The following is a 12,697-nucleotide window of genomic DNA, read 5'->3' as shown; positions in this document are numbered from 1 at the left end:
CTGGGCCGTGATATTCGTTAGTTTTATCCCTCGTTATCGCTCAGCAGGATAAAATCTGAATATCACGACCCAGGCCATGTGTAAATTTCCAACAATCTATGGCTTCCATGAATAATTTCTTAATTTGATCTTCCATCGTATTTTTTTCATCGAGAAATTTTTACATTATAACAGATCATATAGCATTGTGTACATGAACATGTTTATAAGGCGGATTAATCATTTATATGGTATTTAATTATATATGTTTAAGTCTTCTGATACGTCTTATTGTTCCCGCGTCTTTTATATTTTGGACTTTCCTTTTTGAGCTTTAATGGGAGTTTAGTATTTTTGTGATTTTACCTATTATCTAATTAATTATCAAAGGTATCATGCTTATAATTTGATACGCCAGATGCGCGTTTCGTCTGCATAAGACTCATCAATGACGTTTAGAGTAAAATAGTAAGAAAGCCAAAACAAATACAAATTTGAAGAGCATTGAAATCCCAAAATTTCAAATTTTTTTGCAAAATACAGTTAAGGTGATCTATGCCTAGGATAAGAAAATCATTAGTACTTCGAATTATTCATACTTTTGCAAACAGCAAATTTGTAAAAATCCTCCTTTTATACAAAATATTGAAACACATAACCTTTGTAATTATTCTTTGAAACTACAAAGGAATTAGACAATTAATATTATCAAAGCTTTTAATTTGATTTGATTAACACATTCATACGACATATTGTTGTAAATGTACAGTCACGAAAGTTTATCAATTTATCAAAACATAAAACATGATCTCAAAACATCTCATGACTATTTTCTGCCAAGTATTGAAAACCTTACGACAGATCTGTTATTTTTCAAAACGCCTTGAGTATATTTATATTGTTTTAACAATCACACAGATGAAATTAAATGATTTTAATGTGGTTTTTGGTACTTAAAAAGGTGAATAAACTCATGCAAGTCGCTGAATATATTTGAAACTAGGCTCGTCAACAATATAAAGGTCAAGGTTCTCCTGTGGTCATATATAAGTCAAAACCGATAAAAAATCTAACTTAAATAACACGAAAAAGTGTTTGGAATTTTATTTGTACACAACAAATAGAGAAAAACAAATGAATCCGTGATTTCTATAGATAATTGTGTTACCTAAATGTTCAAGGGTCAATAGTTTGACAGCCATACAATTAAACCTTTTGTCTTTTTTTCAAATTAACTAAAATTTTGAACTTATCAATATAAACATTAAAATAGATCGATAACTATTTCCTGGAAATTTTAATACTAAAAGGTAGGTTAACACACCTTACTATCCATAGAACAATATGTTATGGAGATATATATCTAGCAAATATTTGATTCAGATTTAGTTATCGGTTAGTGACAGTAGAATCACTCCATCATTTCAAATATACTAATTTTTCGAAAATTGTCGTTGTGGTCCACTTAAACTGATTGTTTAAACTATTGAAGCATATTACTCGTTTAATTTCTTTCTGGTATAATACTATCGTGTAAACTTGATTAATTGGAAGTTGTCGTCGAAGGATTATTCAAAAATTTATTTCAATAACAGCAATCTTTCTAAAATGAATTGTTTTTTGACATGCATTTGTATCGTTGTATTAAAGTATGGATTTATTCATGCTAATCGTAAGTATTATCAATTTCCGGTATCAACAAACAAATGTGTCACATGTAGTGAAAACAATCAGAATTGGTAGAAATCCTTGTTGCGATTGCATAGTTTTTAACAATAAACTCGTATTAAGCATGCACCATCCGTCGTAGATATCTATACATAATACAAGACGTGTTTTGATCGGATTTGACAGTTTTTTTTTATTACTCATGTAAATTCAATTGAATTTGATATTCAAATAATAAAATAATGTAATAAAGAAATAATCTGATGAAACTGATTAAGATATCAAAAATATTCAATTCTAATGAAAATACAAAATGAAAATTGTTCTTACTAAATGACAAAATCGTAAGCTCAAAGACACGAAGTGAATGAAAAAACAATTGTCATATTCCTGACTTGTAAAAGGCATTTTCTTATGTACAAAATGGTGGACAAATGCTATCTTTATAGCAAATTAACATATTTTGATCTGAAACGATAATTTTTATCTTTGCAGCTCTTTTTAGACTAACGATTCATTTTTAAGTCATTTCAAGTTTCAGCCAATTTTCAAACTTCTCTTCTGAAGTAAATTGTGTTGTGCTATGGTAAATATTTGTTTTCCTGTTTTTCATTTTTTTATTTTGCTAATGTTCTTTGTCTATATAAAATTGAGAATGGAAATGGAGAATGTGTCAAAGAGACAACAACCTGACAATAGAACAGACAACAGCAGAAGGTAACAAATAGGTCTTCAATGCAGCGAGAAACTCCCGCATCCGGAGGCGTCCTTCAGCTAGCCCTTTTGTCTTTTTGTTTGTATGGTAAACATAATTGCCAGTTTTTGCTTGTATTGTAGACATAATGGCTAGTTTTTGCAGCGATTAAGATTATTTCATAATGTTGACTGCTTTACCCCTATTTTTGCCATAGTTTCCTACATTTGTATTTTGTTTGATTGTTTTGTTTATACATCGTTGTCAATATAATTGAGTATTATGTGACTGTAATACAGATGTGAACTTAAGCTAGCTATAAAACCAGGTTCAATCCTCAATTTCAACTTAAAAAAAATATCCGGAATAAGACAGTTATTATTCATTCGTTTAATGTGTTTTAGATTTTGATTTTGCCATTTGCTTAGGAAACTTTCCGTTAAGAAGCAAAAGTTATTTTACTTATTGAGAACTGTTGAGACAATTTGGTTGCAGTCCTGTGTTCAGAGTTGTTATTTACCCGTTTTATCAATAGCATACTGTCGTGTCTAAGCATTACAGTACTGTGACAGAAAGTGACCAAATAGTATATTGTTCAGCTGGTTAAGCTGCTTTTCTATACTACTTAAATAACGAGGTATGAACTGTTATCTGCTACCTATAATCTGTACGATCTTAACCTGTTAGGTGCACCATCTCACGGTGTTTTTGGGATTTGCTAAATACAGGGGTCATTATCACAGACGTCATTATACAGAAATAAAAAATATATCAAATACAATCATTATCACATGAAGTTTCTGGTCGTACGCAGATAAGTAGAAACAGAAAGGTGTTGTAAGCAGAGATTCCTGTGCACCTTAATTTTTAGCATGACTCAATCAGAAGAAAATTACAAATACTAAAAACTATGCTTAAAATTATGCGTAGGTATTTTCATTCAGTCATGAACCCGCAAACAATTCATTGACAACATGTTTGTAAAAAACGAATTATCTTGTGTATCTATTTACTTTCAAGCTACTGTTCAATTGTGTTCTTATTGTAATAGATCTTGGAACATGTTTGCCGTTTCAGAATCTAATGCATACTGGGTTATATTTTCGAAAGAGTACATCAAAATGTCATGATTTGTTAAATGATTACAATGGAAATTCAACCAATTACGTTATTTTCACTTTAGAGTACGAACAATGAAATTACCCATGATTTTTTATACGCCCGTCGTCTTTTAGACGGGACGTATTATGGTACACCGTTGTCCGTCCGTCCGTCGTACCGTCCGTCTGTCCGTCCGTCGTCCACACTTCGGACAATAACTCAAAAACACTTTCACCAATTTCCATGAAACTTAAGTGAATTGTTTATATCTATTGACGTAAGCTCCCTTTCGTTTTTTTTTAATTTCAGATTTTAAGTTTTAGATTTATGGGGCTTTATTCATAAAAAGGGGGGATTTTCAACACTTCGGACAATAACTCAAAAAGGCTTTCACCAATGTCCATGAAACTTTGGTGAATTGTTTATATCTATTGATGTAAGCTCCCTTTCAATTTTTATAAAGGAGTAGGTCCGGTAAGGACCGATTTTGGCCTCAAATTTCAGGTTCATCTGACGAAAGATTTTGACCACTTTTTAAACACTTAACTGTCTATTTTATTTGTTCTATTAGTTTATGTGAAAGATTTTAACTGATTTTGTCATTAAAAACGATCCAATTCAAGCTGAAATATGAAAAATCTACCAAATATGCCGAAAAATGTCACTTTTCAGATGGTTTTTGTCGAAAATGAAAGTGGCCGCATCCGTGTTCATCCTCAACCTTTATATATGTTATGTATTATCATCAAATACAACTTACATTTTAATATTAAGGATGAACACGAATGCGGCCACTTTCGTTTTACACGAAAACCGGCTAAAATTTACCTAAAATGCTAGAATTGTGAAGATTTCAGTGATTTAGCATGACTTAATGGTGCTAGTACCCGATATATGTGCATTGTATTGTCAAAAACAGCCCATATTTATGTAGAAGAAGCATTCTACTGTCCAATAAATAACTAAAAGTTTACATTTTAACAATTTTGTAAAACTGCTATATTTTGGGGCCAAAAAGGGGTCTTACCGGACCTACTCCTTTCAGATTTTAAGTTTTGGATTTATGGGGCTTTATTCATAAAAAAAGGGGGATTTTCAACACTTCGGACAATAACTCAAAAAGGCTTTCACCAATGTCCATGAAACTTTGGTGAATTGTTTATATCTATTGATGTAAGCTCCCTTTCAATTTTTATAAATTTCAGATTTTAAGTTTTGGATTTATGGGGCTTTATTCATAAAAAAAGGGGGATTTTCAACACTTCGGACAATAACTCAAAAAGGCTTTCACCAATGTCCATGAAACTTTGGTGAATTGTTTATATCTATTGATGTAAGCTCCCTTTCAATTTTTATAATTTTCAGATCTTAAGTTTTGGATTTATGGGGCTTTATTCATAAAAAAAAGGGGGTCTTTCAACACTTCGGACAATAACTCAAAAAGGCTTTCACTAATGTCCATGAAACTTTAGTGAATTGTTTATATCTATTGATGTAAGCTCCCTTTCATTTTTTTATAATTTCAGATTTTACATTTCCGTGTTATGAAAGGGGGGATTTTCCAATTTTGGGACAATAACTAACACTTTCACAAAATTTTATGCAACTTTGATAAATTGTTTATATCTATTGACATAAGCTTCCTTTCCATTTTTTTAAATTTTAGATTTTATGTTTTCTTAATTAATGAATTTTTATACTTAAAAAAGGGGGATTTTATGAAACTTTGGTGAATATATTAATGTAACATCCCTTTTGATTTGTATATATATTTTTAGTTGATCATATAAATTCATTTAAAGCATAAAAGACAAGTTAAAAGAGCAATGGGCGTATCATGCGCTAAAGCGCAGCCCTTTATTATAATTAGATTCTGAAAAGGCCAATTCTTATCTTCTTCTTTCTTTCTAGAACAAACATACGAGTATGGTGATTGTCAAGCCGACGGAGCATCTTATACATATGGAAATTTTGTTATATGTTACTGGATAGATTATATGCCTCTTCAGCATGGCACGACTCATTGTGGAGATTATGATTATGCATGGGTGCCAGACAGTGGTGCAAATGATATTTTGTATCAGTTAGCATTAACAAGGTATGTCAAACATTTGTAGCCACTATTGTACTTTTATAATGATCAACATATAAAAAAGAAGATGTGATATGATTGCCAACGAGACAACCGTCCACAAGAGACCAAAATGACACAGAAATAAACAACTATAGGTCACCGTACGGCCTCCAACAATGAGCAAATCCCATACCGCATAGTCAGATATAAAAGGCCTCGTATCATAGAGGATTTAAGATTTGTCTAAAAAAAGGACTACGAAATGAAATAAAGTGACAGAAGGGGGAGGGACTATTTGATATTCGTTTGGGGGAAGGGGCGGGTGGTACAGGAGATTTTATTTTGGATTGATCATCGAAATTCATTTGATTCTATGCATGATTTTATTTTTCCGTAGCTGTTTATTTAATCTATCTTTCTTTTTTTTTTGTAAACTTATAGACTCAACTGTCCTGTATCTTATGCGACCATACTGTCGTGTTCAAAGAAATGCATTTTCAGTTCTTCCTAAACCAAGTTACTGATCACATTAAAAAAATTCCCCTCCACCAGATATCAAATGGCCGTAACTCAAGCCGGTTCAGTATGTTTTGAACAAAAATAGCAAAATGGACTGGATACATGTAATACAAATATTAGAGACTTCTGTTTTCTTTTTAAATAAATGAGGTTATGGATGGGGGTTAAAAAACAGAGAAAAACGGTTACAAAATATTAAGAATAGAGAAAAAAGACAAAACTTTACCAAAATGGAAATAATGAGGTGCTAAAATATGAAGAAAAGAGAATAATGGACAAAAAGGATAAAACATAGAACAAATGGTCAACATTTATAGAAGACAATAATGAAAGGGCAAGACCATGGAATAAACGAGAAAAGTTAAACTGTAAACTTTGTCAGAATGAGTTAAAGCAATCAGAACATATAAAACGTCAGTGATTGCATTCATAAGTTGACAAACTATTTGAATTATCAACAAAAGTCCGTTTTCAGAGACAAAGAAGCTGTGAAATATCTTGCATCTATTCACGATAAAAATATTTTTGTTCCTGCGGACAAAAAATATAATATTGTCTTTGTATGATTATCTAGTCACTACGAGTGTCTTGTCAAAGACTAAGAAATAAATGAGCAAATCCCAAATACAAAAACATATCATTGACAAGGATGAAATGAACATTACATTGAACAGGAAATCGGAGGACTAACCTTGTTTGTTTTGGATACATAAGCTTCACAAAATTCAATACAAACAACGGTACATTGCCGGCTCGGCTGCATGTTCGACTAAATAATTGTCCATTAGATTGACAAAGATTCTGTCTGCAGTGAAAAAAAGGTAAATGAAATAAATGAATTATATTTAAGAACACAAAAACAAGCAAACAAGCAAACAAACAAACACACATAATAAATATATTAATAAATCAATCAATCCATAAATCAAACAATAAAGTAAAGATAAGATAAGGAGGATTCTAAATTTGATTAATATTCGACGAGGAATCAGTTTAGCTCGATATAAACATTTTAAGGGTGTTCGTACAACATTGGCATCAACTATCTTTTTGCAGGGGAACTGCAAATATCATGTATCACATTGGTTACACAATCAATTACAACTCAACCTCTGAGTACACAGTTATAAGAGAGGGAAATGGTGAGCAACAGAATTATTCGGCGTTTATATCTGCAATGGATACTACTAAAACCTGTGTTGGCTTCAAAGACGGACATTGGGATGCCATACTTTGTACGCTCTACCGGGAAGCTTTTTGCTCATTAGGTAAATACATTTGTGTTTTAAAAACAAAGTTCATTCGTCTTTTATGGTGAAGTTTTTTTTCTGTAGGGAAACAAATTTTACGACTTTAATCGAAGCATATATACAATATATGCAAACATTTATAAATTTAACTGTTTAAGACATTTTGTCCAAAATGATATGGGGATGGAAACATACTATTTTAAGCATGAAGAAAATTTAGCTTTATTCATGATTTGAATAATTTTGAAAAAGGTTTTCAAGCTTTACTTTCATTTTTGATGACATCAATATTTTATACTTAGAAATATTAGGTTTAATGATTTCTTATAAGTTGATTTTCCATTATTACATCCTAAAAAGTAAAAACCAATCTTCGATGACATCATAGTTTTAACTTTCCTGAATATTGAATAAGTAAATGTTAACTAATTGCAAATGAGATAAATATACAAAAAGTGATATCACAAAAATACTGAACTACGAGAAAAATTCAAAAAGAAAAGTCCCTTATCAAATGGAACACTCAAAAGCTAAAACCGTCAAACGAATGGATAACAACTGTCATATTCCTGACTTGGTACAGGCATTTTCTAATGTAGAAAATGGTGGATTGCACCTGGTTTTATAACTAGCTAAACCTCTCACTTGTATGACAGACAGTCGCACCAAATTCCATCATATTATCTAACAGAGTCCTAACGTCGTGGATTAGAATAAATGAATAGCATGTCAATAAAAATACGCTTTAAGTCAAAGCGTGTCTGGTCAGTTAATATAAGTTTATTTTTATAGTTGAAATATTTTTGTTTTAGTTATCGATTTTAACTATGGAGATTGTAGGGAGAATGGCGTGTCATACATAGACGGCGTAAATCTATACTGTTACTGGATTGATAGTACCCAACAACAATCTACAAATGCATGTGGCCTTGATTACTCCGTTATCCCAGATTTAGAAGCACAAAGAGTGGTTAATTGGTTGATTAAAGTTCGGTATGTGATAAAGTCAATAAAATAAATTAAAGACGGTATCTTATGTACCCCCTGGAAATGGACCCGTACCAGGGTCACTTCCCTGGATTTGATGTGTTTCGTTGTTTCTGTGGTAATTTAAGCTAATTCCTATTCAGAAATAATCATAGCTATACAAGCTAGACGTTGGTTTATAACGCTTTCGTTTTACCTCTACTAGATTCTTGTTGTTCAATATGGGAAAACTGCAATAACTTTCTATTAGATAGATTACTAAAACTGCAAAAGAGTGTTCATTACCTTCACATATTCTTCTAAATTCAATTTCACTAAGCCATCAATATTGGTACTCTTGAGAAAAAAGCTATTGCCAAAAATTTCATATCTTTATCTATTACCATCATTTTTAAATTTGACCATATACTAGAAAAATTAGTACATGCACAACAAACTACTTATTTAAAGCAAAGGAAACACACTTTTCTTGCTGTTTTTAATCTTGAAGCCTGCAATACGGAACATAAAAAGCCTCACCTCAATGCAATTTAAAGACGGCCCCTTGCACCGCTTTATGTTGAATATTTCTAATAATTTGGATGAATTTTGTGAAATGTAACACCACGACATGTTCATTTAGACATTGCGTAGATATATTTCCTTGGAATATTGTTTCATCACCATTTTGCAATCGGCATTTTATGTCAATTATTTCGCTTTTAATTAAGCATTGCTAGTATTCAAATTACTTATTTTAATAAAACACACATTTATACATAAAAAATATTTAGCAATTAAAGATCTCTGTCTTGGAAATAGATCGACGTACTGATTGTTGAACTTTGTAAAATGCATTTTAAAATAATTTATGAGGTCAAATTTTTAATAAATAGTCAGGTTAAAAACATAACGTACCGGTACATTAACAACTTATAATTTGTGAACTTATTAATCATTTATTTATTAATCAATTATTTTAACATGAAATATAATCAAAAGTGTCAATAGATTGAAAAAAATCATGAAAATCATATAGGCGGTACGATTCTTCTTTTTGTCTAATCGTTAATCTTCATAGTAAATCTGATTGTTTAACCTGTTGATTGTCGCTATGAGCCAAATTAAGCGTTCACTGGTTGTGATAAGAAGATGGTCGCTTAATATTTTGAAATTTTATTTGGGGGATTTATAATTGCTTGGTCGCATTATACAGGTGGTTGTTAACTCAGGTTTGATAATATATTTTCTATTCACTTTATGAACTCAGAAACCTATCACATGCAGGGACTTATTACCATATAGGATATAAAGAAAACCCAAGTGGATCAAATGTGAAAACACATAACGGAGTGTTACAAGACTGGATGAATTGGGATGTAAACGAGCCGATAGATAACAATTTAGAAAATTGTGTTATCATTAAGCAGCCGTATGGTCTTTGGAAAGACTATACTTGCACTTTGTCACTCATGTCAATTTGCTCAACGGTTAGAAAAGGTGAGTTAACATGTTTTACCTCTATGCATTTTGTATGTGCTTGTCCAAGTAACCTCTTTTCAAAGTTAAACATGTATAATGACATATCTACTAATTAGAAAAAAGATGGACGAAAGATACAAGAGGGACAAACTCAAAGATCGAAAATAAACTGACAGCCTCATGACTAAAAATGAAAAAGACAAACTGACAAATATTAGGACACAACATAGAAAACTAAAGACTAAGCAGCACGCACCCCACCAAAAACTGGGGATGATCTCAAGTGCTCCATAAGGGTAAGCAGATCCTGCTCCATATGTGGCATCCGTCGCGCACAACTATCATCAGACCATAAGGAAAAGATATAAACATCTACCGCATTCATAAATTGATAAAACACATACCGAAAAGTAAGTATAACATTATTTTACAACAAAATCTTTTGAGTGAAAGATACTTAGCCAGTCATAAGTAGTTATGCTAAGGGGTTCTTCCTTTGCTCAGTCGGTTAGAACGCTGACTTAACGGAGAAATGTGAGATTCAAACTTTGTTCAGTATTTGGAATACTGATTCTTTTCAAGTGAGGAACAAGCTGAAATGTGTGTTTTTTTAAATTACGAATCGCTAATGTGTGCCAAGAATGCATGTGTTGTAGTTCTAAGTAAAGCCACATCCGTCATTGAAAATATCTGGGTAAAAAAGTAGTGTCTGGCATATCTGCAGTTTTATAGAATCACTTACAACCAGCTGACCAAATATTAACTTATTTCGTTCAGTTGTTCTAGAAAAATGTACTAGTATGCATAAAATGTTTTTTAGTTCATTTAACATGTTTAACATATTGACAAGCCTGAGGTAGGTTTTTAACTACTGGTAATCCTACATATTCTTTAACATCATTTACCAAGGACGAAATTTTACAAAATCATAAATCTGTCCTTCTTTCTTTTGGTATCAACATCAAAGAAAACGAAGAAAACTTGCCTTCATTATACTGGATACCTAAATTACACAAAACTCCATATAAAGAACGATAAATTTTATGAGTCTTCAAAATTTTCGACTAAACAACTTTCTAAAGTACTGACTACTATTCTTTCTACAGTTAAAGATGTGCTTCAAAAATATTTTGATGAGATATATTCTACCAGTGGTGTTAACCAGATGTGGATTCTCAAAACTTCGAAAGATCTACTGCTTAACCTTCGATCACAATCTTTGCAATTTTGCAGCAACGTAAAAACTTTTGATTTTTTTACGCTATATACTACTATTCCCCATTCTCAGTTGAAAGATCGACTTCACCATCTCATAAAACAGAGCTTTTTCTATAAAAATGGGAATCGTAGATACAAATTTCTTGTTTTGGGTTACAATAATTCATATTTTGTGAAGAATTACACCGAATCTTCCAGAAAATATACTGAAGATGATATTATCAAAATGCTGGACTTTTTGATCGACAATATATTTGTTGAGTTTGGAGGATTTATATTTCAACAGACAGTCGGTATTCCAACGGGTACTAATTGTGCACCCCTGCTGGCTGATTGGTTTTTGTACTCGTTTGAAGCAGAATTCATTCAGAACCTTCTAAAAGACAAAAAGAAAAAGCACCTTGCGAAATTCTTTAATTTTACTTTCCGATATATTGATGAATAACCCATATTTCAGCCAATACCTACATCTCATATACCCCAGTGAACTTGAAATTAAGGATACTACTGATACTAGAAGGACTGCTTCATACCTTGATCTTTTCCTCAATATTGACGTAGATGGACGACTTCACACGAAAATCTATGATAAACGGGACGATTTCAACTTCCTAATTATCAATTTCCCATTTCTCAGCGGTAACATACCCTCTGCCCCTTCGTATGGTGTTTACAATTGATACGTTATTCTCGTGCTTGTTCACACTATGCGGACTTCATATACAGGAGTGTGTTCCTTACGCAGAAACTGCTCCAACAAAGTTATGAGGAGAACAGATTAAACTTGACACTCCGTAAATTTTATGGACACCATCATGAATTGGTGGATCCATACGATGTATCTTTGACCAAACTAGCTAAGGACATTTTTACCACATGGTAGATTGTTGTTTGTCATTATGTCGTCTAATCTTTTAATTACCAAACGTGACTTATTCCCGATTGTGACTGTTTTGCTGAATGTGAATTCGCATTACTATAAGACGTGTAACGGTACTTGTATATCCCAAATTCATGTATTTAGTTTAAATGTTTAATGTTATATTTGTAATTCTCATCGGATTTTGTCAAATGTGTTGATGTCTTTTCTATTATATTTATGTGTTATGGTAAATAATATTAATCACCGCATTCATCTATTAGTACTTCGGTACTGGCATGAAAATACGGATTTTTTTGTGTTATTAAAATTTGCTGTTACAAAATGATAGAAATTATTATAAATTAAGGAATGTATCTCCCTCATGCAAAGCTCTGATTCCTTTCACGGATTTGGCTATACTTTTTGGACCTTTTGGATTATAGCTCTTCATCTTTTATATAAGTTTTGGATTTCAAATATTTTGGCCACGAGCATCACTGAAGAGACATGTATTGTCGAAATGCGCATCTGGTGCAAGAAAATTGATACCGTTAATTTTATTAGATTTCAATTTGTTCAACGTAATCAGTCCGATATTTTACGTTTGAAGTAAGATTCAAAACAAACCGGACATAGCTTTATAATATAGTTAATTGCTACCTTAGTTTGCTAATAATAAATATTAAAATGTGCATTGTTATTAAATGCAATATCAGTATTTAGTTCAAATATATTCTTAAATCAATCCTAATTCTATCTTATTCATTCAAATGACGTCATTTTTCATTTTTTGATGATCTGATTTACAAATTAAATGACGTCATCATTTTTTGTCATATTTTACAATTTCAAATATGACGTCACTTGGCGTTGGGGTTTGGGCT

At 31.7% G+C, this 12,697-nt stretch overlaps 1 long non-coding RNA gene across 1 annotated transcript; it reads left to right on the top strand.

The window, feature by feature from the left end:
* Window positions 1-5,359: 5,359 nt before the first annotated feature.
* On the top strand, window positions 5,360-9,790 carry LOC143057749 (uncharacterized). Its single transcript, XR_012972809.1, has 4 exons — window positions 5,360-5,540; window positions 7,092-7,303; window positions 8,098-8,278; window positions 9,522-9,790. It is a non-coding gene; the product is annotated as an uncharacterized LOC143057749 (long non-coding RNA).
* Window positions 9,791-12,697: the final 2,907 nt, after the last annotated feature.

Source organism: Mytilus galloprovincialis, chromosome 13 (genome assembly GCF_965363235.1).
Source record: "Mytilus galloprovincialis chromosome 13, xbMytGall1.hap1.1, whole genome shotgun sequence".
NCBI lineage: Eukaryota > Metazoa > Mollusca > Bivalvia > Mytilida > Mytilidae > Mytilus > Mytilus galloprovincialis.
Note: the sequence above shows the minus strand (reverse complement) of the source record. Positions and strands in the feature narration are given on the sequence as shown.